The sequence below is a fragment of the Oncorhynchus gorbuscha genome, linkage group LG10, assembly GCF_021184085.1.
Source record: "Oncorhynchus gorbuscha isolate QuinsamMale2020 ecotype Even-year linkage group LG10, OgorEven_v1.0, whole genome shotgun sequence".
NCBI classification, from domain to species: Eukaryota; Metazoa; Chordata; class Actinopteri; order Salmoniformes; family Salmonidae; genus Oncorhynchus; species Oncorhynchus gorbuscha.
Window position 1 is genome coordinate 92,550,612 of NC_060182.1, and position 14,195 is coordinate 92,564,806.

The 14,195-nt window shown below is 44.9% G+C and overlaps 1 protein-coding gene across 4 annotated transcripts in view; it reads right to left on the reverse strand.

Annotated features, from left to right (window-relative positions):
• The window catches only part of sntg2 (syntrophin, gamma 2), a 110,213-nt gene that overhangs the window by 2,647 nt on the left and 93,371 nt on the right, over nt 1–14,195 (reverse strand). The window lies entirely within an intron of this gene.

Here is a 14,195-nt window from a genome sequence, read left to right on the forward strand (position 1 = left end):
CAGTCTATTGAAGCATCTCAAAGTAAAAGGATTCTCTGCAACAAAAAATCTGTGGGGGGGGGGGTTTATCAGAACAAAGTAGCTACTGAAGAAATGTTGAAATAATGTACATGTTCATTGTGTTTTCATTGAGGGTGTATCTTAGGTGGATGGTTTACCAAATGAGTAGTTAGGAACTGCTGTCGGGGGGATCCTGTTTGAAAGCTTTTTTTTGAACAAACATAATTGTGTGAAAAGCTACTCATTTATTAGGAACTGCTGTTCAATTCAATATGCTTGAGAGGAATTTAGATTGTGTCAAATGAGAATTCTTCTAAACTAGTTCAAATATACTTATTCATGTTACCATACTAGAACGTATTGATTATTTTACATGTATTAGGAATGTATAGGTTGAGGTCAATGGAGGGTGGATAGGATCTGGGGTGTATAAGCAGGCCATTCTGCTGAAGGTCGTCTCTGATAGGCAGGCCAGCTGAAGGGCAACAGGTCATCTCTGATAGGCAGGCCAGCTGAAGGGCAACAGGTCGTCTCTGATAGGCAGGCCAGCTGAAGGGCAACAGGTCGTCTCTGATAAGGCAGGCCAGCTGAAGGGCAACAGGTCGTCTCTGATAGGCAGGCCAGCTGAAGGGCAACAGGTCGTCTCTGATAAGCAGGCCAGCTGAAGGGCAACAGGTCGTCTCTGATAGGCAGGCCAGCTGAAGGGCAACAGGTCGTCTCTGATAGGCAGGCCAGCTGAAGGGCAACAGGTCGTCTCTGATAGGCAGGCCAGCTGAAGGGCAACAGGTCGTCTCTGATAAGCAGGCCAGCTGAAGGGCAACAGGTCGTCTCTGATAAGCAGGCCAGCTGAAGGGCAACAGGTCGTCTCTGATAGGCAGGTCAGCTGAAGGGCAACAGGTCGTCTCTGATAAGCAGGCCAGCTGAAGGGCAACAGGTCGTCTCTGATAAGCAGGCCAGCTGAAGGGCAACAGGTCGTCTCTGATAGGCAGGCCAGCTGAAGGGCAACAGGTCGTCTCTGATAAGCAGGCCAGCTGAAGGGCAACAGGTCGTCTCTGATAGGCAGGCCAGCTGAAGGGCAACAGGTCGTCTCTGATAAGCAGGCCAGCTGAAGGGCAACAGGTCGTCTCTGATAAGCAGGCCAGCTGAAGGGCAACAGGTCGTCTCTGATAAGCAGGCCAGTTGAAGGGCAACAGGTCATCTCTGATAAGCAGGCCAGCTGAAGGGCAACAGGTCGTCTCTGATAGGCAGGTCAGCTGAAGGGCAACAGGTCGTCTCTGATAAGCAGGCCAGCTGAAGGGCAACAGGTCGTCTCTGATAGGCAGGCCAGCTGAAGGGCAACAGGTCGTCTCTGATAAGCAGGCCAGCTGAAGGGCAACAGGTCGTCTCTGATAAGCAGGCCAGCTGAAGGGCAACAGGTCGTCTCTGATAGGCAGGCCAGCTGAAGGGCAACAGGTCGTCTCTGATAAGCAGGCCAGCTGAAGGGCAACAGGTCGTCTCTGATAGGCAGGCCAGCTGAAGGGCAACAGGTCGTCTCTGATAGGCAGGCCAGCTGAAGGGCAACAGGTCGTCTCTGATAGGCAGGCCAGCTGAAGGGCAACAGGTCGTCTCTGATAGGCAGGCCAGCTGAAGGGCAACAGGTCGTCTCTGATAGGCAGGCCAGCTGAAGGGCAACAGGTCGTCTCTGATAGGCAGGCCAGCTGAAGGGCAACAGGTCGTCTCTGATAGGCAGGCCAGCTGAAGGGCAACAGGTCGTCTCTGATAGGCAGGCCAGCTGAAGGGCAACAGGTCGTCTCTGATAGGCAGGCCAGCTGAAGGGCAACATGTCGTCTCTGATAAGCAGGCCAGCTGAAGGGCAACAGGTCGTCTCTGATAAGCAGGCCAGCTGAAGGGCAACAGGTCGTCTCTGATAAGCAGGCCAGCTGAAGGGCAACAGGTCGTCTCTGATAGGCAGGCCAGCTGAAGGGCAACAGGTCGTCTCTGATAGGCAGGCCAGCTGAAGGGCAACAGGTCGTCTCTGATAGGCAGGCCAGCTGAAGGGCAACAGGTCGTCTCTGATAAGCAGGCCAGCTGAAGGGCAACAGGTCGTCTCTGATAAGCAGGCCAGCTGCGTAACTAGGAAGGAGCGAAGAATTCGGCTCCAGGTCAAGTCAACAGATGAAGTGAGAGAAACCTCTATAGAGGTGGGGCCAGAGGGGCCCACCACAACGACCCTCCTACTGATGTCCTATGTTCACACAGAGGGGCCCACCACAACGAGCCTCCTACTGCAGTCTTGTGTCAAGCATAATTATTTCCACGCCCATCAAGGTTTTAGCATAAGGCAGGGCCATGACTACACCAGTGGGAGGAACCAGCCCCCCCCCCCCCCACACCGCTGCTACTCTCTGTTATTATCTATGCATAGTCACTTTAACACCTGTACCTACATATACATATTACCTCAACGATCCGGTGCCCCCACACATTGACTCTGTACCGATACCCCCCCTGTTTATAGTCACTCTAACTGTTGTATTCGGCACATGTGACTAAGTCAATTCGATTTGATGTGTATTGGCTGTCTAGATGTGTAAGGAGTTGACCCAAGCTGGTAAGAGGTTATAAATAGCTGTGCTTGTGTCATCATAACTTGTCTTTGCAGCTGTATGACTCGGTGGGTGAATAAACATGGTTTGAGCTTTTCCTAGTTGTCAGTTTGAGTTTTTAACTCTGTTTGTTCAGAACCTGACAATATAAAATTTCAAGAACAAAGTGAAATATCTACAGGGGTGCCTCCAGTCTGTAGCCTTCCATTTTACTGTCCCGACAAGAACAACCAAAAGTGTGACATAATGCTTTTCACAAGTCTTATTGAAACCAGTGATGTGTGAGGAGTGTCTCTGTAGTGAGGTGTAGATCTTTGTGGAAATGAATAAGGTGCTGTGTAGAAACCCTATCTTCCCCATGTTTTTAAGTTTCTTCAGCAAATGAAGCTGAACTCAAAAAAGGATACAACTACTGTTCCTTACCGCTTCGGTCACTTTGTTTGGCACATTTTGCTGTGAATTTCAGGTGTTGCTCCTTTCACACTCTGTCTCTCACAAGGCTGGCGGGGAAACCTGCTGTTTTTAATGATTGACTACAGTGAACAGTGAATGCAGTTGGACTCTTGAGTGTCTTGCCGTTTAAAAATAACCTCTTCTCCACAGAGGTGCCTGGATGAAATTGAGTTGCCATGAAAAGAAAAGAAAAACTCCCTGTGTGATAATTTGTTGTGTCACGCTAAACACAGACTACACGTTGCTAATTGGACAGCTTCCTCAACAGGGATTGGGAGAATTCAACATGCAGTGGTTTTTAAGAAATGTCTATTCCAGAGATAGGGTTAGCGCTGTTGTTCTACTCAACATAAAACAACAAAAAACATATATTAAATTGGCTCATGAGTATGACCCTGTCTAAGTTTAATGTGAATGCACCAACACCAGCAGCATAGCACCCAGCATCCCATTGCTTGCTTTTGAACCTAAGCAGAGTCGGTCCCTGGATGGGAGACCAGATGCTGCTGGATGTGGTGTTTGGAGGGCCAATAGGAGGCACCCTTTCCTCTGGTCTAAAAAAATATCCCAAATGCCCCAGGGCAGTGATTTGGGACATTGCCCTGTGTAGGTTGTTGTCTTTCAGATCAGATGTTAAATGGGTGTCCTGGCTAAATTCCCAATCGAGCCCTCACACAGTCACCTAATCATCCCCAGCTTACAATTGGCTCATTCCTGTAACTGTTTCCCAGGTTGTTGCTGTAAATGAGAATGTGTTCTCAGTCAATTTACCTGGGAAAATAAGGATCAAATAAAAACTTAACTCCATGTAAAAATGTAAGGGACAGACAGTGTAGGTTTGTCCTAAATAATGTTTTTTTTTTTAAAAGCTGATGCCCATCCAATCAGGTTTCAGTTCCTGGCTTAGCCCAAGTTCAACTCTGTTGACAGCTTTTCTGAAACGACAGGATACTTAGTTCAACTCTGGTCTGAAACTACAGGAGGCTTAGTTAAATTCTGGTCTGAAACTACAGGAGGCTTAGTTCAACTCTGGTCTGAAACCACAGGAGGCTTAGTTCAACTCTGGTCTGAAACTACAGGAGGCTTAGTTAAACTCTGGTCTGAAACTACAGGAGGTTTAGTTCAACTCTGGTCTGAAACTACAGGAGGCTTAGTTAAACTGGTCTGAAACTACAGGAGGCTTAGTTCAACTCTGGTCTGAAACTACAGAAGGCTTAGTTAAACTGGTCTGAAACTACAGGAGGTTTAGTTCAACTCTGGTCTGAAACTACAGGAGGCTTAGTTCAACTCTGGTCTGAAACTACAGGAGGCTTAGTTAAACTCTGGTCTGAAACTACAGGAGGTTTAGTTCAACTCTGGTCTGAAACTACAGGAGGCTTAGTTCAACTCTGGTCTGAAACTACAGGAGGCTTAGTTCAACTCTGGTCTGAAACTACAGGAGGCTTAGTTAAATTCTGGTCTGAAACTACAGGAGGCTTAGTTCAACTCTGGTCTGAAACTACAGGAGGCTTAGTTCAACTCTGGTCTGAAACTACAGGAGGTTTAGTTCAACTTTGGTCTGAAACTACAGGAGGCTTAGTTCAACTCTGGTCTGAAACTACAGGAGGCTTAGTTCAACTCTGGTCTGAAACTACAGGAGGCTTAGTTAGGAAGTTTCTGGTCTGAAACTACAGGAGGTTTAGTTCAACTCTGGTCTGAAACTACAGGAGGCTTAGTTAAATTCTGGTCTGAAACTACAGGAGGCTTAGTTCAACTCTGGTCTGAAACTACAGGAGGCTTAGTTCAACTCTGGTCTGAAACTACAGGAGGCTTAGTTCAACTCTGGTCTGAAACTACAGGAGGCTTAGTTCAACTCTGGTCTGAAACTACAGGAGGCTTAGTTCAACTCTGGTCTGAAACTACAGGAGGCTTAGTTCAACTCTGGTCTGAAACTACAGGAGGCTTAGTTCAACTCTGGTCTGAAACTACAGGAGGCTTAGTTCAACTCTGGTCTGAAACTACAGGAGGCTTGTCCCAAGTTTACATAATGAATGGTGGAAAATGCTAATTATTATAGCTTTTTCACAGAGTGACAGAGGGGTAAGACCACTTTTTAATTATGCCGTTTGTGCTGCCCACACTGTGCACCTCAGGATAATGTTCAGACTAGGCTCACTGTATCAGCTGTTAACATCTCAGGATAATGTTCAAACTAGGCTCACTGTATAAGCTGTTAACACCTCAGGATAATGTTCAGACTAGGCTCACTGTATTAGCTGTTAACACCTCAGGATAATGTTCAGACTAGGCTCACTGTATTAGCTGTTAACACCTCAGGATAATGTTCAGACTAGGCTCACAGTATCAGCTGTTAATACCTCAGGATAATGTTCAGACTAGGCTCACTGTATTAGATGGTTAACACCTCAGGATAATGTCCTTGGTAGTGTACAAGGGTAACTATGTCCTAGTGTACAAGGCCAAAATCGAGTTTTTAGAAATGTTTGCAAATGTATACATACATTTAAAAAATAAATCAGATTTAGATAAGTATTCAGACCCTTTATTAAGTACTTAGTTAAAGCACCTTTGGCAGCGATTACAGCCTTGAGTCTTCCTTGGTATGACACTACCAGCTTGGCACACCTGTATTTGGGGAATTTACTATTCTTCTCTGCAGATCCTCTCAAGCTCTGTCAGGTTGGATGGGGAGTGTTGCAGCACAGCTATATTCAGGTCTCTCCAGAGATGTTCGATCGGGTTCAAGTCTGGGCTCTAGCTGGGCCACTCAAGGACATTCAGAGAGTTGTCACGAAGCCACTCCTGTGTTGTCATGGCTGTGTGCTTAAGGTCTTTGTCCTGTTGGAAGGTTGAACCTTCACCCCAGACTGAGGTCCTGAGCGCTCTGGAACAGGTTTTCATCAAGGATCTTTTTGTACTTCCGGCGCCGACTGAGATGGCCGCCTCGCTTCGCGTTCCTAGGAAACTATGCAGTTTTTTGTTTTTTTACGTGTTATTTCTTACATTAGTACCCCAGGTCATCTTAGGTTTCATTACATACAGTCGAGAAGAACTACTGAATATAAGATCAGTGTCAACTCACCATCAGTACGACCAAGAATATGTTTTCCGCGACGCGGATCCTGTGTTCTGCCTTACAAACAGGACAACGGAATGGATCGCATGCAGCGACCCAAGGAAACGACTCCGAAAAAGAGGGAAACGCGGCGGTGTTCTGGTCAGACTCCGAAAAAGGGCACATCACGCACCACTTCCCAGTATTCTTCTTGCCAATGTCCAGTCTCTCGACAACAAGGTTGATGAAATCCGAGCAAGGGTGGCATTCCAGAGGGACATCAGAGACTGCAACGTTCTCTGCTTTACGGAGACATGGCTTACTGGGAAAACGCTATCCAGGGCGGTACAGCCAACGGGTTTCTCCACGCATCGCGCCGACAGAAACAAACATCTATCTGGTAAGAAGAGTGGAGGGGGCGTATGCCTCATGACTAACGGGACATGGTGTGATGAAGGAAACATACAGGAACTCAAATCCTTCTGTTCACCTGATTTAGAATTCCTCACAATCAAATGTAGACCACATTATCTTCCAAGAGAATTCTCTTCGATTATAATCACAGCCGTATATATCCCCCCCAAGCAGACACATCGATGGCTCTGAACGAACTTTATTTAACTCTTTGCAAACTGGAAAACATTTATCCGGAGGCTGCATTCATTGTAGCTGGGGATTTTAACAAAGCCAATCTGAAAACAAGACTCCCTAAATTTTATCAGCATATCGATTGCGCAACCAGGGGTGGTAAAACCTTGGATCATTGTTACTCTAACTTCCGCGACGCATATAAGGCCCTGCCCCGCCCCCTTTCGGAAAAGCTGACCACGACTCCATTTTGCTGATCCCTGCCTACAGACAGAAATTAAAACAAGAGGCTCCCACGCTGAGGTCTGTCCAACGCTGGTCAGACCAAGCTGACTCTACACTCCAAGACTGCTTCCATCACGTGGACTGGGACATGTTTCGTATTGCGTCAGATGGGAATATTGACGAATACGCTGATTCGGTGTGCGAGTTCATTAGAACGTGCGTCGAAGATGTCATTCCCATAGCAACGATAAAAACATTCCCTAACCAGAAACCGTGGATTGATGGCAGCATTCGCGTGAAACTGAAAGCGCGAACCACTGCTTTTAATCAGGGCAAGGTGTCTGGCAACATGACTGAATACAAACAGTGCAGCTATTCCCTCCGTAAGGCTATCAAACAAGCTAAGCGTCAGTACAGAGACAAAGTGGAATCTCAATTCAATGGCTCAGACACAAGAGGCATGTGGCAGGGTCTACAGTCAATCACGGACTACAAGATGAAATCCAGCCCAGTCACGGACCAGGATGTCTTGCTCCCAGGCAGACTAAATAACTTTTTTGCCCGCTTTGAGGACAATACAGTGCCACTGACACGGCCTGCAACGGAAACATGCAGTCTCTCCTTCACTGCAGCCGAGGTGAGTAAGACATTTAAACGTGTTAACCCTCGCAAGGCTGCAGGCCCAGACGGCATCCCCAGCCGCGCCCTCCGAGCATGCGCAGACCAGCTGGCCGGTGTGTTTACGGACATATTCAATCAATCCCTATACCAGTCTGCTGTTCCCACATGCTTCAAGAGGGCCACCATTGTTCCTGTTCCCAAGAAAGCTAAGGTAACTGAGCTAAACGACTACCGCCCGTAGCACTCACTTCCGTCATCATGAAGTGCTTTGAGAGACTAGTCAAGGACCATATCACCTCCACCCTACCTGACACCCTAGACCCACTCCAATTTGCTTACCGCCCAAATAGGTCCACAGACGATGCAATCTCAACCACACTGCACACTGCCCTAACCCACCTGGACAAGAGGAATACCTATGTGAGAATGCTGTTCATCGACTACAGCTCGGCATTCAACACCATAGTACCCTCCAAGCTCGTCATCAAGCTCGAGACCCTGGGTCTCGACCCCGCCCTGTGCAACTGGGTACTGTACTTCCTGACGGGCCGCCCCCAGGTGGTGAGGGTAGGCAACAACATCTCCTCCCCGCTGATCCTCAACACGGGGGCCCCACAAGGGTGCGTTCTGAGCCCTCTCCTGTACTCCCTGTTCACGCATCAAGCCACGACTGCGTGGCCACGCACGCCTCCAACTCAATCATCAGGTTTGCGGACGACACAACAGTGGTAGGCTTGATTACCAACAACGACGAGACGGCCTACAGGGAGGAGGTGAGGGCCCTTGGAGTGTGGTGTCAGGAAAATAAGCTAGCCCTCACACTCAACGTCAACAAAACTAAGGAGATGATTGTGGACTTCAGGAAACAGCAGAGGGAACACCCCCTATCCACATCGATGGAACAGTAGTGGAGAGGGTAGCTAGTTTTAAGTTCCTCGGCATACACACAGACAAACTGAATTGGTCCACTCACACTGACAGCGTCGTGAAGAAGCGCAGCAGCGCCTATTCAACCTCAGGAGGCTGAAGAAATTCGGCTTGTCACCAAAAGCACTCACAAACTTCTACAGATGCACAATCGAGAGCATCCTGGCGGGCTGTATCACCGCCTGGTACGGCAACTGCTCCAACTCGCCTACACCAGTCACTTGGCTCTGTCCCCTACATGGCTTCTCTTATCATTGCTATGCAGACGTCCCAACAATTAATCCGCCTCAACCGTAAGGCTCTCCAGAGGGTAGTGAGGACTGCACAACGCATCACCGGGGGCAAACTACCTGCCCTCCAGGACACCTACACCACCCGTTGTTACAGGAAGGCCATAAAGATCATCAAGGACATCAACCACCCGAAAAAACCACTGCCTGTTCACAAATCAAGGTTTTAGTCATTCCCGCTATCATCCAGAAGGCGAGGTCATGGGAAAGTACATGGTGCATCAAAGCTGGGACCGAGAGACTGAAAAACAGCTTCTATCTCAAGGCCATCAGACTGTTAAATAGCCACCACTAACATTGAGTGGCTGCTGCCAACACACTGTCATTGACACTGACCCAACTCCAGCCATTTTAATAATGGAAATTGATGGGAAATGATGTAAATATATCACTAGCCACTTTAAACAATGCTACCTTATATAATGTTACTTACCCTACATTATTCATCTCATATGCATATGTATATACTGTACTCTACAACATCGACTGCATCCTTATGTAACACATGTATCACTAGCCACTTTAACTATGCCACTTTGTTTACTTTGTCTACACACTCATCTCATATGTATATACTGTACTCGATACCATCTACTGTATGCTGCTCTGTACCATCACTCATTCATATATCCTTATGTACATGTTCCTTATCCCCTTACACTGTGTATAAGACAGTAGTTTTGGAATTGTTAGTTAGATTACTTGTTGGTTATCACTGCATTGTCGGAACTAGAAGCACAAGCATTTCGCTACACTCGCATTAACATCTGCTAACCATGTGTATGTGACAAATAAAAATTTGATTTGATTTGATTTTGATTTTTACTTTGCTATGTTCATCTTTCCCTCGATCCTGACTAGTCTCCCAGTCCCTGCCGCTGAAAAACATCCCCACAGCATGATGCTGCCACCACTATGCTACACCGTAGGGATGGTGCTAGTTTCCTCCAGACATGACGCTTGGCATTCGGGCCAAAGAGTTCAATCTTGGTTTCATCAGACCAGAGAATCTTGTTTCTCATGGTCTGAGCGTCCATTGGGTGCCTTCTGGCAAACTCCAAGCAGGCTGTCATGAGCCTTTTATTGAGAAGTGGCTTCCGTCTGGCCTCTCTACCATAAAGGCCTGATTGGTGGAGTGCTGCAGAGATGGTAGTCCTTCTGGAAGGTTCTCCCATCTCTATAGAGGAACTCTGGAGCTCTGTCAGAGTGACCATCGCGTTCTTGTTCACCTCCCTGACCAAGGCCCTTCTCCCCCGATTGCTCAGTTTGGCTGGGTGGCCAGCTCTAGGAAGAGTCGTGTTAGTTCCAAACCTCTTCCATTTAAGAATGATGGAGGCCACCGTGTTCTTGGGGACCTTCAATGCTGCAGAAATGTTTTGGTATCCTTCCCCAGATCTGTGCCATGACACAATCCTGTCTCGGAGCTCTAAGGACAATTCCTTCCATCTCATGGCTTGGTTTTTGCTCTGACATGCACTGTCAACTGTGGGACCTTTTATAGACTGGTATGTGCCTTTCCAAATCATGTCCAATTAATGGAATTTACCACAGGTGGACTCCAATCAAGTTGTAAAAACACATCAAGGATGATCAATGGAAACAGAATGCACCTGGGCTCAATTTGATTCTCATAGCAAAGGGTCTGAATATGTAGATAAATAAGATATTTTTGTTTTTAAATTTTGTATAAAAATATGCACAAAAAAAGCCTTATCATTATGGGGTATTGTGTGTAGATTGATGAGGGGAAAAATGCCTTTAATCCATTTTGGAACAAGGCTGTAACGTAACAAAATGTGGAAAACGTCAAGGGGTCTGAATGCTTTCTGAATGCACCGTATGTCCTTAGTAGTAAACAAGGCCAACTATGTCCTTAGTAGTAAACAAGGCCAACTATGTACTTAGTAGTAAACAAGGCCAACTATGTCCTTAGTAGTAAACAAGGCCAACTATGTCCTTAGTAGTAAACTAGGCCAACTATGTCCTTCATAGTGTTCAAGGCCAACTATGTCCTTCATAGTGTTCAAGGCCAACTATGTCCTTCATAGTGTACAAGGCCAACTATGTCCTTAGTAGTAAACAAGGCCAACTATGTCCTTCATAGTGTACAAGGCCAACTATGTCCTTCATAATGTACAAGGCCAACTACGTTATTTGTAGTGAACAAGGCCAACTATGTCCTTCATAGTGAACAAGGCCAACTATGTCCTTCATAGTGAACAAGGCCAACTATGTCCTTCATAGTGAACAAGGCCAACTATGTCCTTCATAGTGAACAAGGCCAACTATGTCCTTCATAGTGAACAAGGCCAACTATGTCCTTCATAGTGAACAAGGCCAACTATGTCCTTCATAGTGAACAAGGCCAACTATGTCCTTCATAGTGAACAAGGCCAACTATGTCCTTCATAGTGAACAAGGCCAACTATGTCCTTCATAGTGAACAAGGCCAACTATGTCCTTCATAGTGAACAAGGCCAACTATGTCCTTCATAGTGAACAAGGCCAACTATGTCCTTCATAGTGAACAAGGCCAACTATGTCCTTCATAGTGAACAAGGCCAACTATGTCCTTCATAGTGAACAAGGCCAACTATGTCCTTCATAGTGAACAAGGCCAACTATGTCCTTCATAGTGAACAAGGCCAACTATGTCCTTCATAGTAAACAAGGCCAACTATGTCCTTCATAGTAAACAAGGCCAACTATGTCCTTCATAGTGAACAAGGCCAACTATGTCCTTCATAGTGAACAAGGCCAACTATGTCCTTCATAGTAAACAAGGCCAACTATGTCCTTCATAGTAAACAAGGCCAACTATGTCCTTCATAGTGAACAAGGCCAACTATGTCCTTCATAGTGAACAAGGCCAACTATGTCCTTCATAGTGAACAAGGCCAACTATGTCCTTCATAGTGAACAAGGCCAACTATGTCCTTCATAGTGTACAATGCCAACTATGTCCTTCATAGTGTACAATGCCCACTATGTCCTTCATAGTGTACAATGCCCACTATGTCATTCATAGTGTACAATGCCAACTATGTCCTTCATAGTGTACAATGCCCACTATGTCCTCCATAGTGAACAAGGCCAACTATGTCCTTCATAGTGTACAATGCCAACTATGTCCTTCATAGTGTACAATGCCAACTATGTCCTTCATAGTGTACAATGCCAACTATGTCCTTCATAGTGAACAAGGCCAACTATGTCCTTCATAGTGAACAAGGCCAACTATGTCCTTCATAGTGAACAAGGCCAACTATGTCCTTCATAGTGAACAAGGCCAACTATGTCCTTCATAGTGAACAAGGCCAACTATGTCCTTCATAGTAAACAAGGCCAACTATGTCCTTCATAGTAAACAAGGCCAACTATGTCCTTCATAGTGAACAAGGCCAACTATGTCCTTCATAGTGAACAAGGCCAACTATGTCCTTCATAGTGAACAAGGCCAACTATGTCCTTCATAGTGTACAATGCCAACTATGTCCTTCATAGTGTACAATGCCCACTATGTCCTTCATAGTGTACAATGCCCACTATGTCATTCATAGTGTACAATGCCAACTATGTCCTTCATAGTGTACAATGCCCACTATGTCCTCCATAGTGTACAAGGCCAACTATGTCCTTCATAGTGTACAATGCCAACTATGTCCTTCATAGTGTACAATGCCAACTATGTCCTTCATAGTGTACAATGCCAACTATGTCCTTCATAGTGAACAAGGCCAACTATGTCCTTCATAGTGTACAAGGCCAACTATGTCCTTCATAGTGAACAAGGCCAACTATGTCCTTCATAGTGAACAAGGCCAACTATGTCCTTCATAGTGTACAAGGCCAACTATGTCCTTCATAGTGAACAAGGCCAACTATGTCCTTCATAGTGAACAAGGCCAACTATGTCCTTCATAGTGTACAAGGCCAACTAAGTCCTTCATAGTGAACAAGGCCAACTATGTCCTTCATAGTGTACAAGGCCAACTACTGTACGTCGTATTAATGTTGTATTTAAAATAAAAATAAACGTTTTTCATTAAACAGCAAGTCCCAGTCCACTGAAGTACAGGACACATCAGAACACACCGGACATTCCCATCTGTTCCTGCTTTCAAGGGTTCAGTCTATGAAAGATTAAGAGAGGCTGTTATTTCACTGGGCTTCACTTTGTTTGAGTCTGCAGTTCATATGTTGACATTTTCTTCTGGTACAGCTGAGAACTTGCCTAAGGAATGAATGTCCTCAGAATTAAGAGGAAACTTAATTGAGCCCCTTGGACTCATGATCCTAAACTATCCATGACCGCACAACGCACTCTCTAGAACATTAAAAGGGAAATATTTTTCCTTCAGAGATTGTCAGATTGATGACTTATTTTCTCAACAGCCAATGAATTTTAGGAACCTGCGTCTGGTAAACCATTTAAAGCTGTGTAATTACATTTGCTAGTTTAATATCAAAATCAAATAAAATGGTATTTGTCACATACACGTGTTTAGCAGATGTTATTGCGGGTGTAGCGAAATGCTTGTGTTTCTAGCGCCAACGGTGCAGTTTATAATAATAATAATATAATAATAATAATAATAATACCTAACAGTAATATCTAACAATTTCACACAAATCTAAGTACAGGAATGGAATTAAGAATATATAAATATATGGACGAGCAACGTCAGAGCTGCATAGACTAAGATACAGTAGAATATAATATAATACAGTATGTACATATGAGATGAGTAATACATAGACTAAGATATAGTAGAATATAATATAATACAGTATGTACATATGAGATGAGTAATACATAGACTAAGATACAGTAGAATATAATACAGTATATACATATGAGATGAGTAATACATAGACTAAGATACAGTAGAATATAATACAGTATATACATATGGGATGAGTAATACATAGACTAAGATACAGTAGAATAGAATAGAATCCAGTATGTACATATGAGATGAGTAATACATAGACTAAGATACAGTAGAATATAATATAATACAGTATATACATATGAGATGAGTAATACATAGACTAAGATACTAAATAGTATAGAATACAGTATATACTGTAAACATTATTAAAGTGACTAGTGTTCCATTATTAATGTGGCCAGTTATTTCAAGTCTATATATAGGGCAGCAGCCTCTGATGTGCTAGTGATGGCTATTTAACAGTATTTAACAGTCGGATGGCCTTAACAGTATAACTGACATGGGTTGGTGAGGACACCTGATGCGGTAGCAAATTGTGGAATTTTTTGTCGGTTCACACTTTGCCCTTGAAATGTATTTCAGCACTGCAGTGATTTACATCTCTTCTGACAGGTTCTTTCCTTTGTATTATTTATACATGTCTGTAGTTAAAGGGGTTCCTGAGCATCATAGCCCTCAGGCTTAACTGTGCTTTTTACTTAGCCTTTTGCCTTTG